General features: G+C 35.6%; 1 protein-coding gene across 2 annotated transcripts in view; it reads left to right on the top strand.

Moving 5' to 3' along the window:
* The first annotated feature begins 7,279 nt into the window (after window positions 1-7,279).
* The window catches only part of LOC5570087 (myb-like protein Q), a 476,649-nt gene continuing 462,061 nt past the window's right edge, over window positions 7,280-21,867 (top strand). For both annotated transcript variants that reach the window (XM_021840895.1, XM_021840893.1), the window contains exon 1: window positions 7,280-8,577. The gene's annotated coding sequence lies outside the window, so the exon portion shown is untranslated. The remainder of the gene's footprint in view (window positions 8,578-21,867) is intronic.

Below are 21,867 nucleotides of genomic sequence, written 5' to 3'. Positions count from 1 at the left end.
CAAAGAAAGCTCTCAATTAATAACTGTGGAAGTGCTCATAAGAACACTAAGCTGAGAAGCAGGCTCTGTCCCAGTGAGGACGTAATGCCAAGAAGAAGAAGTATACCGTTCTGCTCAAGAAAAGTAAAAATTTCTTCGAAAAAAATTGTCAAGAAATTTCATGCAGCGAGCTCTATTTGAATTGACATTTATTTTCAATCACGTCCTGCGATCAAAGAAATTTTTTTAAGCATTCCTGCAAAAGATTTTCCACGCAACGAGATAGGCGTTTACTTCTCATTTCAGGTACATAGTCCCCATAGGGCTCTCTTGATGGAGGTAACTCCAATATTGGAAGTAGTGTGGTTTGACATGTTTCGCTTAAAAAAATGATTTTGTGATATTTTTTTATGATGTACGGTGCGAAAATGATACACTGCAACCTCTTTATACGACCGTTTTTTACCGACGGTTCTTTTTATGACCACTATTTTACGACCAAAATTCAGATTAACGACCTTTTTTTATAAATGATCAATATCTTAAAAAGTATTCAAAATAGCATGTTCAATGATGTTCAGCAAAATTGTTCAGTAGTTCAATGGCTAACATATGGTGGTCATTTAATTGAGGAATTCTGCCACTAGGTGGCGCTAGTGAGCATCGAAAGTTTTGTTTTGCAGATATCTCAGGATCCTGACCACTTAGAAAGATGGCGTCTTTGGCAAAGTTGTTCATTAGCTCAAGCGCTATCAATATAAAAGATTCAAAATTTTGCCACCAGACGGCGCTAGTGAGCATACAATTTTTGTTTTGCGGATATCTCAGGATCCTGATCTTCAGGATACTGAACAACTTTGCCGAAGGCGCCTTCTTTCTAAGTGGTCAGGATCCTGAGATATACGCAAAACAAAAGACTCATGTTCACTAGCGCCGCCTGGTGGAAAAACCTCGATTCTCTTGACTACAATAATAATAGCCCTTAAGCTACTGAACAGCTTCGCCGAAGACCCCATCTTTCTGAGTGGTCAGGATCCTGAGATATCCGCAAAAAAAATGTGCTCACTAGCGCTGCCTGGTGGAAAAACCTTGTATCTCTTGACTAGAATAATGATAGCCCTTGAGCTAATGAACAACTTTGCCGAAAGCGCCATCTTTCTAAGTGGTCAGGATCCCGAGCAATCCGGAAAACAAAAATTCTATGCTCACTAGCGTCGCCTTATGCCAAAATCTCGAATCTCTTGGCTAGAATACATAATCATAGCCCTTAAGCTACTGAACAACATGGCCGAAGACGCCATCTTTCTAAGGCCGTGTCCATTTATTACACAACGCTAAAATTTTTGACCCCTCCCCCCCTCCGTAACGCTTTTTGTATGAAAAATTTTAAATTTTTATATGAACCGTAACGCTTGGGCCTAATCCCCCTTCCCCCTAGAGCATTACGTAATTTGTGGATGCCGCCTAAGTGGTCAGGATCCTGAGATATACGCAAAAGAAAAGTTGCATGCACACTTGTACTGCCTGGTGGCGCAATTTCACTTAAGCAGTGTTGCCAGTTACGACAAAATTTTGAACCGTTCATAAAAAAAACTGGATTACACTTGAAGAGTATTGCTATGTTGCTAAGCATTCTATTTTTCTACGCCTTTCAAGTTTTATGGTTCTGATCTTTTATTTTTTTGCTCCCTTTTACTTCGAGCAAAATAGACCGATATGCCGAAAAACAAATTTAAAATATAATTATCATGGTCGATACCTTTGCATGTAAAAGATCTTTTCTTTATTCTTCTTAAACAGTGTTGCAAGCCACATGAACATTTGTGATTCGGCCGACTGTATGGCACGTAACACTTCCTTCAACTTTGGTAAACATTCGGTATCGTTATCTTTAAATTTTTTGGTATTTGCATACCACACCCCGATAAAATTGGCTCTTTTGATAACAATCGAGCAGTGTTGCCATCTATTACCAAAATATGAAAACTTGAACGGCCATTTTGGAAAGTTCTCAACCCATGCTTCAACTTTGCCGGATATCTCGCTACCAAGCAAACGAATGGATTCACACTTCATTCAACTGTGCTACGATGAAGAGAGGATCCTCCTCAATCTCCCAGTGGTGATAGTTTTCATCCAGGTTCATTAATTGGCTTAGAAACAAGGAGGTTCACACTCGGTTACCAATGGCTTTTAGGGCGAGATCTCAAGTTATACGAGAACTGTTTAAAACAATTATTTTACTTAAAATATTGCTCCTTGCCACCTATAGTGGTAATCAGTTCAGAACCCGTAGTGGAGTCCGATAAGCAATCAATGGTTCGCGGAAATTTTATATGAGTCAGGATTTTTACTCATTTGAATGATGAGGGATTCCACGGAGGCATGCAAGTCGATTTTGATCGACCATTTCAAAAATATCTGAAACTTTGCACAGTTTTTCAGTTCCATCTAAATCGTCATTTTCCGATATCAAATCTTCAAGTTGAGTCACGACTAACTTTTCAAAAGGGTGTATGTGAAAATGGTTCAAAAATTTTCAAAAAGCTGCACAGCAAAAACGGTTCGTTCGATTGTTAGACAACTAAAGAAACAAACTACACTTTTTTATATTAAACTTTGGGAGGGATTATTAGAGTATGTTTAAAACTACAAATGAACTTCAACACTTCACTTTTTGCAAAAAAAATAAAATACTAAAATCACTAAGGTGAGCAAATACCTTTAAACTCTAATATGTGTTGCTTATCTTGACAGATAGGCCTATTTCGTCTGCGACTTACAGACTTCTTCAGTGTCGAGCACATGAGGATAACAAGTTGTTTTCATGATATTTTATTTAATTATTCATAACTATTATAGCATCTATTAGAAAGTTAGACGCGATCCAGTGTTGTGATCTAAAGTCTTGATAGTGTCATATTTTTTATTGTACGTAACTGAAGAAAAATTCTCTCAATAGTGTTGAAACCTTTTGATAAAAGAAACCTATAAGAAATCTAATATTGAAGACAAAAGCTACAAAAAAAGTTTTCTATACAGGTATACGACTAGTTTACCTGCAAAAAGTTTACCTCGTAGAGAACAAGGCGGGTCTATACCCAGGTCGGTTTTCTCGGCGCTGGTTTTCTCCACAAAGTTAAAATCTGATTACACCTGGGTATAGACCCGTCTTGGTAGAGAATAGACTTTGTTAATCATATTTGGGAGAAAGCGAGTAACTTCAACAACATCAAAAACATGATAGGTACATACCATGAACATACTCACGAAAAAGCTAAAAATATACTACCACTATGCTGCCCATAACTGCAAAACAGTCACATTCGACATTTTTGACAAAATGTAGTTAATACCATGGAGAGTCATCAAATGATAAATACTTTCGATCAACTAACTGAAATCTGTGAGATTGTTCTAGAAAATTCGAAAAAAATACCAAGTTGTTTTGTCACATTGGTAATTATAACCGCATAACAGTCACACTGAGATTATAAATGAGCCTCGTAATGTGATAGCAATGAAATTTCTATCAGAATTATTTTCTGACAATTCACCTAGTATGCGATATGAGTTGTACAAAATATTAGCCTCAAATAAGCATTTTTGAGTTCCTGGTAATTTTTAGAAATTTTAGTTTCCTCCCATACTGCCACAAAATGCACACTTAGTATTCCATTTACTCAATGCCTACTTTTGTCGAATGTTACAAATATGCAGTTATGGGCAGTATGGTTATAAAAGATTTAATTGTAAAATTTTTCTTCAGTCAAGCAAACGACACCAAACTAGTCAGTAAAAACTTAAAAGTGATTTTGTTTATTAAAATCTAACGAGCAACATGAGTAGTCGCTTTCTCAACTGTTGCAGGCCGTTTGCAGAAAAAAAGTGTTCGAAAGAGCTACGAAATCTCACCGAAAGCACCATAGATAAACTGAAAGCGGCTGGTTATGCTCCAATGTCTACATTGAATACAAATTTACGCATTTGTACGTCCTGCCGTTTAAACGTTGACAAACGGGCAATCTGTACATCATCGGTGGATCAGGTTGCAGGAAGTTCGAAAACAACAACAACTGAGGAATTACTAGATGCACCGACAACAACTGAGGAGTTACCAGAAGTACCAAGTGCAGATAGTCTTGCCACGGTACCATCAGCGACATCTGTTTCAACAAATCAATCAGAAGATGAGTGCATCCAGAAGGTCAACATCGAACGCTTCAACGAAGGGATAGCTGGAATAAAAGTGACTCCGATTAAATGGACGAAGATGGGTTACGTCAATTATCCCGAGAAAAAATACCGTGAAATCAACGAAGCTGTACGAAGAAACCTCTTCAAATTAGGACCTGAGGATGTGGAAAATACAGACTACGATGAGGTAATTATGAATATGAAGGAAATGTTCTCGAATCTAGCCACGACAAGGAAAGAAAAATTATTGATTTTGTCGATGCTGCCAAGCTCGTGGTCTATTCAAGACGCCATTGATGAGTTCAAAACCAATAGAAATACAGCAAAAGAGGCAAAACAATTCAAAAATAACTGTCTTGCAACCAAAAATGCTAGGTCGAGTACTTCATTAACAGATGAGACAAAAGAAAAAATAATTAAATATTTTGAAGACGATGAAGTAAGTAGAGCTATGCCTGGCCAAAAAGATTATGTATCTGTAAAAAAAGATGGAAGGCGTCAAGCAATTCAAAAACGATTAATGATGACTACTTTGAAATTTGCAAGCCTTCGTCCAAGGCAATGCAAGCTTCTATCCAATTCAGGAACACATAATGTTTGTGTGTGCACAACACACAAAAATATTAACCTAATCTTACATAGTTTGAAAAGAATCAATTTATCAAAGGATATTAAAATGTTAACTGGTAGTCTTTTGTGTGAAAATACAACATCAAATTGCTATCTACGATCTTGTTCGGATTGTCCAGATTCTTCATCATTGGAAAATACTTTATTCGCTGAGTTTGAAGAAAATTATATTGATCAGTTATCATTTGAGCAATGGGTGACCACGGATAGGTGTGACCTAGAAACTATTGTAAAACCTGTAGATGAGTTTGTGTCAACAACGTACAACAAGCTACAATTCATCCATTCGTTATTTATTTCAATGGAAGTACGCAAATTGAACATTTTAGTTTTATTGTAATTTCCGAAGATTTAAGACACGACTCAGTATCTGTAAATTTGTTCATTGCCAAAATGATTAACTTTTTACGCGTTGATAAGGATAAAGAAATCAGAAAGATATATTTCATGTCTGATGGAGCAGCATCGCAGTACAAAAACCGTAAGATTTTTTCGAGCCTATGTCAATTTAAATCAAAGTACGGAATTGATGCAGAATGGCATTTCTTTGCTACGTCATCTGGCAAAGGTCCTTGTGATGCTATTGGAGGAACCATAAAGCGCATGGCCACAAGAGCAAGTTTAGCCAAAGAACGTGAGCATCCAATTAAAACTGCAAAAGAACTATTTGATTGGGCGAATCGCAGAAAAGAAGAAAATTTAACAAAATTATCATTTTGTTTTACTACTACTGAAGAGTACGAATTAACGGCATCAGAGCTCAGCGAGCAATATAATAACGCGAAAACGATCCAAGGAACCCAAAAATTTCACTGTTTCATTCCATTGTCAGAAAATAAAATTAAAGCAAAACTATACTCGAACTGTACTGATAATGATGCAAAAGTGTTCGATATTGTAAAAAAATTGAATAACAATAAATAAATAAATAAGTATTAATAAAATGTTTTCATGATCTCATAACGCATACCCAAATCCAAAACTTTTAAAGTTTATATATAACATTTAGAAACTCATCAATCATACTCTAAAAAAAATATCCTGGTAAAAAAAAAAAATTATTTTCGTGTAATCTGTTAATTCATTTTAATTTATACATGTATACATATACATATAATATTTATACATATAATATACATAATACTAATGAATACATGAAAACGACTTGTTTAATTCACGCAAGGCCCTTAACAATAAAATCAGCAACAAACTGTGGTTCCCGTAATAATTTACACCGAAAAAAAATTTTTTTTTCTACTAAATGTGAAAATTGTGACATGTTTGAAATGTCATAACCTTTTTGTTTATTGGTTTACCATCACCAAATTTTTATGGATAGCTAATATAATGGACCGTTTTCCCTCAAAAAATTACGTTGGTATTCCGATAGGGTTTTGAGATATTTGAGTTTTTGTGTCAAAAATTATGTTTTTTAATGCAAAAAATTTTTTTTTTTACTGTGTGTATTTTTTTTTTGGAATCTTTATTTAGTTGTCTAACTTTGTTTCTTTAGTTGTCTAACAATCGAACGAACCGTTTTTGCTGTGCAGCTTTTTGAATATTTTTGAACCATTTTCACATACACCCTTTTGAAAAGTTAGTCGTGACTCAACTTGAAGATTTGATATCGAAAAATGACGATTTAGATGGAACTGGAAAACTGTGCAAAGTTTCAGCTCAATAGAAAAAAATGAATTAAAAAATTTACCAAATTTTGGTGCTGTTGCTTGGAATCACTCTGATAGGAGGATTTGAAATCTACCGACTGATATGGTAAAATCACATATTTCGCAATTTTATCACCACCTTTTAGCAATTTTCCCTTAGGTGCATCACTGATGGTACATTTGCCCTAATATGTTTATATTGTGACTCTACCACAAACTAAAAATCGGCTTCATCCGTTTAAGACAACTGAGAAAGGCCTGAGACTGTATATAAATAAAGTGGCTTTTAAAGTTCGTATGGCTATTCTTTTGATAATAACGGTAAATGAAGCACCGCGCGCATCATCCATTCGCTAGGGGAGGAAATGGGAAAAAGGCGTTTGAAGTGGACAGTTTTTTTCCAATGCGAGGAAAATTCGAGGAACCTTTATCTCTCACGCTCTCTCTCTCTCTCTCTTGGTTCTCTCACTTAAATTGATAAATAATTTAGCTCCGAGACTCTTGAGAAACGCGTCCCATGTACATGTATTGGTGCGACATTTTCCCGACCATGGGTGAAAATCCATGGGAAAATGAAAACATTCGCCAGCTGGTGGTCGTGTGTCCCCATCGATCGATCGTAGTGTGCGTGTGGTGAAAAGATTGGGAGAGCCGGTCGGTTTTCATGGCTACCTAGATCGATCCCTTTCGTGTCGTGAGCCGATTGCTGCCCTCTCGCTCTCCGGGGGGAGAAAAATCGAACATTTTCCCACTCCGGTCCAGGTTGGGAAAATTCCCCATTTTCAGTTTTCTTCTGGCTGCGTCAGACTCGGACAGGTTCGGTTGTGTAGCGTTTCGGGTTTTCCGTAAGCGGCGAGTTTTTTTCCTCCTTGGCATTGCCTGACACTCAATTGTGAAAGTGGTTTTATGGACCTCTGATTGAGTTATAATTGGAGGTGCGAATCGTTCCCATTTGTGGCATAATGAATGGATTAAGTAAGCTGCTTTATCGGGGAGGATAATTCGGTAGGACAAAAGCATCGAAAGTCTGAAGGAATTCTGAGGTGGTTTAGAGGGTATAATGGAATGAAAAAAGTGTGGTGGTGTGAGCGTGAAGGTCCTGGATGGAAAAGGGAGGTGAAGTGAGTCGTGACAGGAGCACTAGATATTTCTGACAAGGATTCGTCTGGATGCGGTTTCGGAAATGGAGCTTTCCCAAAAATTCGGTCACATGAAAAAGAAGATAGCCGTCCAAAAGGATAAAGCAATGTGGTTGCTCTGATCTGTCATTGAGTGACTCGTTATCAGCTCAGTAGCGAAAAGAGCAGCACTCGGTCGACGAATGTCTGCAACGCAGAAAGAGGGACGGTGCTCGCGTGAGGAAAAAGTGATTAATCCAGCACAGTGATGGAAAATTGATGTATTTAGCGCCGATAAAGGTGCGACAGGAAGTGTGTATCGGGAGTAATCGCGTGAACGCTTCAACGACTCCAGCCTTTGATGGTGTGCCTGGCAAAACATATATCAAACCATGTGTAAATATTGTGCAAATGGGAGAGTGGAGTGACGTGATTTCCCTCCCAGCCACCCTTTCGTCGGGAAATCTCCCGTAGACACACGTATTCTTCGATTGCACTGCGATAATCCATCATGCAACCGTGTTTCCGTAAGTCTCAGCCGTAGTAGTCGGGCAGGTGCCGTTGTCACCTTTTCTAGAAAGTAGGCTGTGGAGATTCTCCCTTCTCAGTTCGCAGGATAACTGTTCCCAGCTGCTATTCCGCCTACTTTGCGCTAAAGTGAAAGTGTCTCCAGGCAATTGTTCGGTGAAATATGTGCAAGTGTGTACCCGCTCCCGATTTGAGTGTTTATACCGATTTGTGGAAAATATGCTCTTTCGGCGAAATGTGCAAATCGAAAGATAACAACCTCTTGGCAGGAGTGTAATTCGCTGGTAAAAGTGGGACAACATTAGATAAGGATACACATCTCGCTCGTACGCACGCGAAGTTGGCAGTGATTTGCACAGCGCCGGCTGAAGGTCGATCAAACCCGAGGATATAAGCTCTAAGCTTCCGTTCGTATTGCGGTGAACGTTTTTTGTCCTCGGAAAGGACATGCAAGAGAGGTGAGTTGAGTGGAAAAAAGTCCTTTTACGTAGGCTGACCATATGTAAATTGGATAAAAACGGGACAAATGAAGAACAAAAACGGGACATTCAAAAAATGACGAATGCTTTCGTGGAGAAATCTCTGCTTAATGATTTCTGGGAAATATCGATCATTAAGAATTTCACTCTAAAAATTCTTTACAATTTTCAACTAGAAAAATTTGGTACTAAATCAGTAGATTTTGCTCTTAGGAAAGGTAAGACGAAAATGTTTTAGTTATGATAATCAAATCATCAACGTGAGGATGGACCTGGTGTAGTGGTTAGAACACATGTCTCTCACACCGAGGAACTGCGATCGAATCCCCTCCCCAAGACACTAACTTATAAAGCTATAGTTATGACTTCCTTCGGAAAAAAAACTATACCCGTTGATCTTGAGTTGAACTAGCCCAGGACTGAAAATCTCGTTAAAAAAAAGAAAAAAAAATCATAAACATGAGTTGTTTCAATGCTTTATCATTTCATTGGAAAAGATAATCTAATCAATTGCGTATGAATAGGTACTGTGACGAACTAAATTAAGAAAATTCGAAGTCCTGTATCTTTTTTTTTCTTAGCTTAGTTTCACCCTTCAGATGTTATTGAAGTTTGAGTATATGCTGCAAAATGATTGTTAATGAAAGAAAGTTATTTGAACTTACTATTCCATTTTTGACTAAACATGGAACCTCTCTCAAAAGATTCTCAACAAGATTACAATTCAATTTGCAACAACAAAAACATAAATCCTGCTACACTTTCACCAGCTTCACGATTTTGTTCCTTTCATATTCCATGTTAATGTGCCAAAAATGTGGAATAATAGAAACATTCATGCTATAAGCACGAACTGTATTTATTAACATATCCAAAATATCAAAGTTTTTTCAACAAAAAGTCAAGTCCCGATACCTGCCCAAAAATAACAAAGTTTTGGTGTACCATTGTGATGTGGAAAGATCAAATCTGTAACGCTTCTTCTGATGATTGAAATCATAAAAAAATATCGGTTTAAAATAAAACGATCAATATTTTTTAACAATTACTCTATTTTTTCTCCTTAAATCTCCTTAAATCCACGTATGCTTGAAATTTTCTGTCAATATGGTGAAATTTTTTTGAATACACTTTTTGGTCTTTTCTCACACATAAACAAAGCTTAAAAGAGCTTTATTTACATACTTGACATATTTTTGGGACTCTTGCTTATTAAAATGGAATAAACCTGAATATGGATGCATTAGTTTCAAAGCTATCGTTGTTTGAATTTTACAAATTATGTTCGTTACAGTCCTTATTAAAAATAGAATTGTTGTTCAATAAAGTTTACAATGATTAGAATATAGAATACCTATGAGCTTTAGAAGATTAATTTAAAATGTGTATTAGGTATGAATAACTTCTTCTTTTTTTTTCAAAATAAACATTTTTGGCTTTATTCAAAGAATTAAATAATACACAATACCTATAAATAAGCTCAAATTTTGGTCGTTTTAAGTTTTTTTTAATCTAAGAAGGTTTTTTTAGGTTTAAAAATAAGTGTTGTAGAAGATTGAAAATAGGTTAGATTACTGAACTCATCTCCGAAATTGGTCTTAACATCCTCAATTTTAGGCTAGACTTTGGAAAATGTTAGTATTTTTAAAGAAATTTTCACAATATTTAAAAAATATTTCAATTGAACCTAGATTTTTAAAACTTGCTTGTATTATTTTTATACATCAAAGCATATCAAAGCATAGCTATGTTTTGGAAATCGGCTAAAATTTGGTATAAATATAAGCATTAATATAAAAAAATTAAATCAGAAGCATATTCTGTCTACAGATTTAGTTTGACTGTGAATGACAAGCTGATAAATACTGAAAATAAATAAGCAGGGCAAAACACTCACAAAATAAATAAAAATATGCTGTGTCTATTCTCAATTTCTCGAAATACGGGACAATTTGAGCATTTTTCATAAAACGACGGGACAGCTCGTCAAGGTCATGAAAACGGTACTGTCCCGTTAAAAACGGGACGTATGGTCAGCCTACTTTTACGAAGGCATCATGTGTGAGTTTGAAGGCATAGTTGTGTGGGTGGTAACTGTCGTGCGGTTCATTGAACCACACATGAGTGTTCAATTTCAGACTATTATACGCTATGGGTGTTTTACAGCTGAGTATGGAAAAAAACGTATGTAGAGATTGACAAATTTATTAGACAATTTCTTGACAATTTCTTCTTGTTTATTCGGAAGGACATGTTTCAATTCTGCGAAGCCGTATCGTGCTTTAGGCCTAGTCAGCTCATGCCAATATAAATTGCAACACTAGTAGGTCAGAATAATGTTCATTAATCTTAGAGGTCTAAAAAATGACACTTTTAGATTAGTGTTGGCTTTGAGCAACTGTCTTTGACCTAGAAGAACAGATTACTACAGCAATTGAATGTGGAACGGAATAAAAGAAAACAGCGATATTGACCAATAGTTTATAGTTTGACTATTAGATCTTTGAAATAATTGCGTAGTGTTGTTTTACAGTCAATTCAGTGCAACTAAGTTCTAAGGGACCATCGCGGTAGCCATGAAAACTAACTTTTAATGGTTATCTGACTCGATATCGAGATACAAAATATCGAGTTAGGAAGAGTTGACTGTATTTTTTTTTCAATCGAAACAATCCAGAACTCAAACATGAAATATTCCATGCGAATCGCAGTGGGTAAAAAGAAGTTCTAAACGCGATATAGTTCAATCCTCCAAACAATTTTGTTTGAAAAATCTAATAAGGGGCTCCATACGGTTCCTCCAACATTTCTCCTGAAATAATTCCAGATCTTTTTTCAAACTTGCCTCATTTTTTTCAAGAGTAAGCTCGTTTAAGTGAATTGGTTCAAAATATCGTGGGATTCATTTAAATATCCCTTCAAGTATTTTTAAATAAATTCTTCAAGGTATTCCTCCGACAATACCAAGACACCACCAAGTATTTGTGTGAGATTCAAATAATGAAACTTCCATGAATATCTCAACAATTGATATCACATATTTTTTACTACTGCTTCAGATTTTTATCAAGACTCATATTCATATTCATCATTTTTTTCATTCCTCCCACGAATCTCTAAAATGTTGTTGGAATTCATTTCGCCAAAAGCTAGTTCAGATATACCTCTGAGCACAGCTTTGGAGAGTTTGTCTTAAATTATTCAAGGCATCCCCACTGAAATACTTTCAGAACTCACATCAGCCACCAAGCATGCAATGATTATTTCTAAGTAATGCTTAGAGTAATTCCTGAAAGGATCCGAGAAGAGACTTTTGGAAAAAAAATAGAGGGATTTTTTAAACAAATTCCAATTAGCTGAGCTATATTACCATTATAGGAGGATGCTATGAAGAATCGTCTCCTCTTACGTCGTAGCTGAACAATGTTTATGTATGGAAGGTTATTCCGTTTGAGACACAAGTCGTCAAATAAAAAAAATAATATGTTGACGTAAGTATAACCTACAATTTTGGTGCCTTTCAATAGATTTTCAAATAACTTTCACCAATCCAATGCAAATTCAAAAGATAGCTTTCCTGCGATCATCTTGTACCTTAGTAGTGAGATATAGAATCCACTGCGACGGAGATTATCATTAGGATCGATCACAGCAAACAGTTTTATACGTTTGTCTGTGACACTCACTGTCATGTGTCAATGTTGGCATCCCTGAGTGAAGCGCTTCTGTCACTTGCACACAGTTCAGTGTGCATCTTGTGGAGGGTAAGCTAAACTCCACATTAGTGTTACAACGCATTTTTGGCATTTTCGGTAAAACATTGTTTTTTTTTTTAATATACAGTGAAACCTCCATGTGTCGATATCGCAGAAACCATCGACTCATGGAAATATCGACTCATAGAACAATATACAAAATTATTTATCTAAGTATTCGTTATTGAAAGATTAGGCAGGAAACATTCCATATCGTCAATAAAAAGAATTAGTAAATCATAATTAATTAATATGATTAATTTGAATGAATATTTGCACTTCATATTAAAAGCAAACAATCTGCAATGAGATTTCCTTCCGAGTTGGATAATTACGACGAGTGCTATAAAAATCGAGTTCTGCAACGAGTTATGTACAACTTTTTTTTTTGCAATTTCTCATCATAATAGCACAGAGAAACAGACGTCACACTCTCAATGCTGTCCATCGATCAACTTTTTAACGATCGATTCAAATATTGGGTAGGTGGTCAATCGACCACCCGCAGCGCTCGCGTCGTTTTTGTTCGTGTTTGACGTTTACACACTAGCGCCACCTGTTGGTCCATCGGCCACCTACAGTGCTTTTATTATTGGGCGTACATGTTTTCGCGACTATGATTTTGATCGCGAATTGTTCTAAGTGTTACGTCTGTTTCTCTGTGATAATAGGCTGTTTTTCATCACGCCAATCTGTCATGAAACGGCCAGCTTTCCTATGCAGTGCGGGAATAGTCATTACGCAACTGAAACCAGTGCTGTAATGATTCATGATTGAACACAATTTTTTTGCGTGATGAAAAAGCGTTGCGTAATGAATCATTACTGCACTGGTTTCAGTTGCGTAATGACTATTGCCGCACTGCATTCTTCAGTACAGCAAAGTAGGCCGTTTCATGACAGATTGACGTGATGAAAAACAGCCTATTACGATGAGAAATTGCAATCCACTTAGTGCCCTAGTGAGCAAATAAAATTAGGCATTTCAAGCGAGTTATATCTTCTGATCTAGATAAGATAGAAAATTGGAGTCTAGAATATCCAATAATTTAAATATGAATCAATAAGAAAATTAAGTGAATTAGATCTAAAACTTTTGGACGTCTGACCTGAAACACCAAATAATGAGATGAATTAGACATGATTTGCTAAAAATTAAGTAGACTAATCCAGAATCTCTTGAAAGTGGAGTGAATCAGTCATAACCCGACCAGACGGAAGAAACAAGATTATAACAGAATGTGTTCCCCTGATATGATTTTTTTTATATCACCAGTTGTTATAAAATATGTACCGTCAAACGGGGCTTCTTTTGACATTATTTTCACATTCTTCAACTTTGAGGATTTGTAGCTCTGTGAATAATGGATAGATTTCGATAATTCTTGCGCATATTTAAGTTGTACTTGTAAGTAATTAATGTGCAAAATATGAGACGAATCCATCAATAAATAAAAAAGTTGCTTGAATAGCGAAAAAAATATGTCCTTCAAGACAAAAAAGGGGCCACTTTTGGACACTTTTAGAAATTGATACGTTTTGATAGTAAAATTGTTTTTTCATCATAAATTTCAAACTGATTCTACAACGACGGGGTTGGTGGTCTAATGGCTACCGCTTCTGCTTCATATGCAGAAGGTCATGGGTTCAATCCCAGGCCCGTCCCTTTCCTCGTACTTTGTACTTGTGTCTTACACTTGCTTCTATCTTCCACTCTCAATCTATCACACTCACACCCTACTCGTTCATAGCAAAAACGCTAGAAACAGAGACGGACAAGAAACCGTTTCCCTACGCTTCACTCTATTTCATCATTATAGCATGCTAGCATGCCTTTCCTTTCACCTGATACTTGGGCAGTCTGCTAACCAAAGAGCAAACCTCTCTGCCATGCCTTTCTCCAATCCATACACTCCCGTATGAACTGGCGTAGATGCAGTGGTATATACGGTCTACGTGGGAGCTAGTTCAATGCATCATCAATTCCTCCCCTTTCCCTTCATTGGTCTGCATTCTGACGTGGCAGGTGCCATTGTTGCCTAAAAATAAAATACTGGAGTAGCAACCACGGGCGGCCAATCAAGCTCAAGCTCAAGCTCATAAATTTCAAACTGATTCTATTGATTATCGTTCATTGTGATGTTTTCGAATGTTTTTCAATGATATACATAATGAGGGATTCCACGGAGGCATGCAAGTCGATTCTGATCGACCATTTCAAAAATATCTGAAACTTTGCACAGTTTTTCAGTTCCATCTAAATCGTCATTTTCCGATATCAAATCTTCAAGTTGAGCCACGACTAACTTTTCAAAAGGGTGTATGTGAAAATGGTTCAAAAATATTCAAAAAGCTGCACAGCAAAAACGGTTCGTTCGATTGTTAGACAACTAAAGAAACAAAGTTACACAACTAAATAAAGATTCCAAAAAAAAATACACACAGTAAAAAAAAAATTTTTTTGCATTAAAAAACATCATTTTTGTCACATACCAACGTAATTTTTTGAGGGAAAACGGTCCATTATATTAGCTATCTACCATAAAAATTTGGTGATGGTAAGCCAATAAACAAAAAAGTTATGACATTTCAAATATTTCACAAATTTGACACTTAGTGAAAAAATTTTTTTTTTTTCATTGTTAATTTTTTTTAGGACCGCAGTTTGTTGCTGAATTTTTTGTTAAAGGTACCACATGAGGTTAACAAGTTGTTTTCATGATATTTTATTTAATTATTCATAACTATTATAGCATCTATTAGAAAGTTAGACGCGATCCAGTGTTGTGATCTAAAGTCTTGATAGTGTCATATTTTTTATTGTACGTAACTGAAGAAAAATTCTCTCAATAGTGTTGAAACCTTTTGATAAAAGAAACCTATAAGAAATCTAATATTGAAGACAAAAGCTACAAAAAAAGTTTTCTATTCAGGTATACGACTAGTTTACCTGCAAAAAGTTTACCTCGTAGAGAACAAGGCGGGTCTATACCCAGGTGATCTAGTATACGTAAAGCAGGTCGGTTTTCTCGGCGCTGGTTTTCTCCACAAAGTTAAAATCTGATTACACCTGGGTATAGACCCGCCTTGGTAGAGAATAGACTTTGTTAATCATATTTGGGAGAAAGCGAGTAACTTCAACAACATCAAAAACATGATAGGTACATACCATGAACATACTCACGAAAAAGCTAAAAATATACTACCACTATGGTTATAAAAGATTTAATTGTAAATTTTTCTTCAGTCAAGCAAACGACACCAAACTAGTCAGTAAAAACTTAAAAGTGATTTTGTTTATTAAAATCTAACGAGCAACATGAGTCGTCGCTTTCTCAACTGTTGCAGGCCGTTTGCAGAAAAAAAGTGTTCGAAAGAGCTACGAAATCTCACCGAAAGCACCATAGATAAACTGAAAGCGGCCGGTTATGCTCCAATGTCTACATTGAATACAAATTTACGCATTTGTACGTCCTGCCGTTTAAACGTTGACAAACGGGCAATCTGTACATCATCGGTGGATCAGGTTGCAGGAAGTTCGAAAACAACAACAACTGAGGAATTACTAGATGCACCGACAACAACTGAGGAGTTACCAGAAGTACCAAGTGCAGATAGTCTTGTCACGGTACTATCAGCGACATCTGTTTCAACAAATCAATAATAAATAAATAAATAAGTATTAATAAAATGTTTTCATGATTTCATAACGCATACCCAAATCCAAAACTTTTAAAGTTTATATATAACATTTAGAAACTCATCGATCATACTCTAAAAAAATATCCTGGTAAAAAAAAAAATTATTTTCGTGTAATCTGTTAATTCATTTTAATTTATACATATATACATATACATATAATATTTATACATATACATAATATTTATACATATAATATACATAATACTAATGAATACATGAAAACGACTTGTTTAATTCACGCAATGCCCTTAACAATAAAATCAGCAACAAACTGCGGTTCCCGTAATAATTTACACCGAAAAAAAATTTTTTTTCTACTAAATGTGAAAATTGTGACATGTTTGAAATGTCATAACTTTTTTGTTTATTGGTTTACCATCACCAAATTTTTATGGTAGATAGCTAATATAATGGACCGTTTTCCCTCAAAAAATTACGTTGGTATTCCGATAGGGTTTTGAGATATTTGAGTTTTTGTGTCAAAAATTATGTTTTTTAATGCAAAAAAAAAAAAAATTTTTTTTGCTGTGTGTATTTTTTTTTGGAATCTTTATTTAGTTGTCTAACTTTGTTTCTTTAGTTGTCTAACAATCGAACGAACCGTTTTTGCTGTGCAGCTTTTTGAATATTTTTGAACCATTTTCACATACACCCTTTTGAAAAGTTAGTCGTGACTCAACTTGAAGATTTGATATCGGAAAATGACGATTTAGATGGAACTGGAAAACTGTGCAAAGTTTCAGCTCAATAGAAAAAAATGAATTAAAAAATTTACCAAATTTTGGTGCTGTTGCTTGGAATCACTCTAATTTAGAAAATTGTAAAGCTTGAAAAAACTACACATACCTATACAATACTTTTCACAAAAACATGCTATTCTTAATTTTTAGTTTGCATGATGATATGTCAACTTTACTTCCTTTTGAATGTCAGCTAATAAATAGCGACTTATGTTTGATTGTTCAAGTTGATGCAAACTAATTGTGTAACTATCAAATACTGCGATGAATAATTAGCTTGTACAGAAATATTCGTTCTGATGCTTAATGTTATTTGAACGAATGTAGAAGAATCTAATTAATTCCTGTAACTAAAAGTAATTTTTATTCCAAATACAATCCATGAAGTATAAGAATAATGATTCACAAGATCATAAACAATAAAAGTTTGCTTTTGTTAGATGCATTTTGGCTCTTAATAGTTTTGAGATAGCGTAAGAGTAGTTTATTTTAGCAGTTGAAGGATGCCATTGCTTTGTATCGCAGATTCATGTAAAATATGACTGAACCATATTTTTTAAGGATTATGTTGTGAGTTTACTGTTCATAGTTTTGTGATGTTCCCAACAACTTTCCACGAAATGTGGAAAATTCATACAATGTTTACATAGCAAATGTTTTATAGCTTGTGAATATTTGTTTGGACTTTTTTATTATATTTTCTTGTTTATCCTGTTATTGTTAATGTTGTTCCAAAAAATATTCATGCCTGATTGTTGAACATAAATTGGTTAATAAAAGTGCTGAAGACGCAAAATGGCTCAGATTAATATTTAATAAATCCAAAACGTGAGTGTCCAAAGTAGCCCCCGGAATCAAAAGTAGACCCGTCTGACGGTACCGTTAGTAGTTAAAATAACAAAAACTCTAACAAACACCAAATTAATTTAAAATATTATAAACCCTGTTACAATTATATCAAAATTATTACAGAATGTGTTGCAACGATGTTACAAAATAACACAATTATTGCAAACTATGTTACTGTTTATGAAATCGGATATTATTTGCAACAAACTTATCAATGCGATGTCAAAAATACAACAAATCTTGTTATGAATGTGTTATTAAAAATATAACAATTTGAGAACAAAGCCATCTTGATAACAAAATGTTATCAATTTCTGTTATTTTTAACTGATGCTGATAGAAATGTGTTATAATCTTGTTATGTGGTTCTGGTCGGGAAACTATTTGAATATGTAGCGAACCAGACCTGAATCATTAGAAAATTATGTGAATAAGTCCTAAACTGTTTGGAAATGAAGTAAATTCCTGAATTACTTGAAAATTAAGTAAATCAGTGAATCCGTAATTAATTCCTCAAATATGATGTAAGTCAGGCCTAAATATGTAGAGAATGAAGTCAATCGTACCTGAAACACTTAAGTATAAAGTGAATCAGTAATGAATCACCAGAAAATGAAGTGAATCGAACTTAAACTGCTTGAACATGTAGTGAAACATACCCTGAAAAACTGGAAAAAGCAATGAAACAAAACTGTATCACTTAAATTCTAGGTGAATCGAACCTGAACCACTTGAATATCAAGTAACTCATATCTGAATTAGGTAAATATAAAGTAGTTCAGACCTAATGTAAAATGAATCCTTTGAATATGTAGTGAAACCGACATGAATTTCTTGGATAGGGAGTGAATCACTGGAATATGAAGTGAATCAATTCTAAATCACATGAACATGAAGTGAATCAAACTTGAAACACTTGAATATGAAGTGAATCAGACATCAGTTACTTGAAATTACTTGAATATTAAGTGAATCACTTGAATATAAAGTGAATCAGATAATAATCGCTTGGATTTGGAGCGAATCACTTGAATATGAAGTGAAGCACTAGAAATCTAGAGAATCCTGAACCACTTGAAAATTTAGTGAATCTGACGTGAATGGACTTGGATACGGAGTGAACCAAACCTGATTCACTTGAATGTGAAGTGAATCAGTCCTGAATCACTTCAACATGGAGAGATAGCGACATGATTTTTTTATATGGAAAGAATCAAACCCGAATCACTTGAATATGAAGTGAATAAAACACATGAATATAATGAGAATCAGATATTACACAAAAGTCGAAAAAAAAATGAAGTTTGGCCAAAACTAGTTTTATTGCCTTAAGGTGAAGATGAATCGAAGCCAAAGTTCAAAACTTCAAGAGCACGGATCTGGAGAACCAAACATCCGTTTAAGCTGTAAACTTAATCGATTGGTCACTCGCTGGTGGTGACCAATCGATTAGGTTTTCAACTCAAACGGACGTTTGGTTCTCCAGATCCGTGCTCTTGAAAATTTGAACTTTGGCTTCGATTCATCTTCACCTTAATCGATGAAATATTTAATTTGAATATGTTATTTGGCGTTTTTATTGTTTCAGAAGGGTTTATTCACATATTACGTAAAATTTTTGAAAAGTTTTTTTTTATTTGAAATTCTGAACCGGAACAAAAATAAAACAACAAGCTTACGAGCATCAGAGTGTTCTTTTACTCCCATCTGTCCTGCTCGCGAGTAAACGAAGCTAAAGTGATTCGTGAACCTGTTCCGAGCTGTTCAGAGTCAATTGTGCTTTCGGGAAAGAAGCTTTTTTTCCTCCGAGATTTCTGGCTTTCAAGCTACATACTAGTATTGTAGTAGTAGTGCTTGTGAGTCTGTCATGTTTGTATTGTGTTGGTTTACCCTTGTGAGATGCTTCGTAATGCGAACATTTCCACCACTGATGAATTTTTTACTTATTTTATTGTCACATTTTTCAAATTTTTGACATCATTCAATTTGAAAAAAGAAATCAAAGAAATTTAAATTTTAGTTCAATTTCAATCACGGATCATAATTATATAAAAAATGAGGTATATTTTAAAATGATGAAAAACATAAAAATCTCAAAATAGTTTTTGGTAGTTTTGGCCGCCTCTTTATATGGAGTCTGACCATTGTGCATTAATCACTTGGGTATGAACATGAAGTGAGTCAACATGAATCACTTGAATATAAAGTCAATCAATACTAAATCACTTGGATATGAAGTGGTTCTGAGTCTTGAATAATTTTGATATGATGTTAGTCAGGCCGTGATTCAGATCAATTAATCAGATTTGAAACACTTGAATATACAATGGATCACCATGTATCATTTCAATATAATTTGATTCTGACTTTAATCAATTTTACTTCTAAATGCCAAAGGCTTTCCGAACAACATTCCAGACATTCTATATTTAAAAATTCGTGAGATTTCAGTACAGTCAACCCTTCATAATTGGATGTTCCATATCTCGATATGGATCAATGCACGAGTTCATTATCTGACGTTTGAGCGGTGCCGAGTTATTTACGTGACCATGGCAACGAGTGAATTTGGCACCGCTCAAACGTCAAATTAGTGAACTCGTGCAAAGGTCCATAGAGTAGGAGAACCAGAGTGAAAGTTGGTTTTCATGACTACCTTGGACAGTGTTATATCTGTTGTTTTTAGACGAGATGAACAAATGAATTCAAATGAACATCGTTCGGTAAAACCGATATCATGAGCGGTTCGCTCGTCCGAGGAATGATTAATAAAGATCAGTCGAATACTAGCTGTGAGACAATACAGAGTCAAATCTAAATTAGCTGTGCTATACCCTATTAAAAGAAAGAAGTTACGGTTACGTCTAGTGTGTCCGCCCTTTAGTCAAGTGTCCGCTGGAGTCTAAGTGTGTCTGCCGAAACATAGAAGGCCTCGCCTTGGGACAGTATGGAAGGATTTATCAGACAGCAGTAACAGAAACGCGTATTTCGACTACCACTTGCAGTCTTCTTCAGTGTCAGTGGATACGAGTAACTAACACTAAAGAAGACTGCATGTAGTAGTCGATCTGCGTATCTGTCAAAAATAAGCAAATAGTATGGTGTGTTCAGGTCCAATTCACGATACCGAATTTAGCCATGTAATTCAGAACCTAATTCATTTCAAATCCTATGCGATCGAAATTCGATTTGCGACCAATTTGCTATGGTGGTGAAATTTCAAAACTACGTGACGTTGGTGCACAACTTGTGTGAAACTTGTCTACCACCAGTCTCCACAGAATTTGAACCATGTTCTAATCGAAATAACTAGAATTTTCCAAGACAGCTGACATTATGTACCTCCCTAGACTGCATTTTACACGAGCGACACTTGCCATCTCATCGCTCCTGCTGCAAGCGGTAATCAAAGAATAGGAAGTTAATAGGAAAGCGTTTTGCCCTGTTTCCACCCGTATAACCCTGAAAATGCTAATTAAATTACTGTTGTCGTCGTCGTCATCGTCGGCACCATCGATGAAGGTGTTGCTCTTGGTAGAAATTCCAATACTCAAGCCAGAGCGTGTGTAGACTCCGATGTGTCTTCCGGCGCAAAACTTGTCCTCGTTGGGCTCGAGGTTGGTGTTGGTCTTGGTCTGGCATACCATTTATCAGCTTGGTGTAGTACTGCTGCGACAACCACAAACCGTTGAAGAGCTCCGATGCGTTCGGAATATCTTATTAACTTATCCTTTCTAATTGGATTAGTTGACTGAGTTTGCAGGAGTTGCTCCTTCTAGAGTTGTACACGGTTTGAAATTGTACGACGACTCTTCTGTCTTATGGTGCGATGGACTTCTCGTTTACAAGTGTAACCTATGTTTCAGCACAACCCTTCGGGTTAAGGTTCTTGAAAATCGATACCGAAAACTGCCTACTGATAGTCAGATAATTGAAGCGATGCCAACCACCAGACGGTCAGATGTTGCTCCGTAAGACGACATGTTCGACATGTTACTATAATGTTTTCTCTTGTGGGTTGGGCAACTATTTCGTCATTTTACCGCTCGGGCTACTGATGGGAGACACAGAACCGATATTTTCTTACTATCGAAGAACAGAAAAGCACAAGCGTATGTAGTGTAGTGTAATGTAGTGTATGTAGTATTCGATGTACAGAACCTCAGTGTATACTTATAAGCATGTGCTTTTCATATGTACAGCTATCACCCCAAATAGGACGA

The sequence above is a fragment of the Aedes aegypti genome, chromosome 2 (genome assembly GCF_002204515.2).
Source record: "Aedes aegypti strain LVP_AGWG chromosome 2, AaegL5.0 Primary Assembly, whole genome shotgun sequence".
Taxonomy (NCBI): domain Eukaryota; kingdom Metazoa; phylum Arthropoda; class Insecta; order Diptera; family Culicidae; genus Aedes; species Aedes aegypti.
Note: the sequence above shows the minus strand (reverse complement) of the source record. Positions and strands in the feature narration are given on the sequence as shown.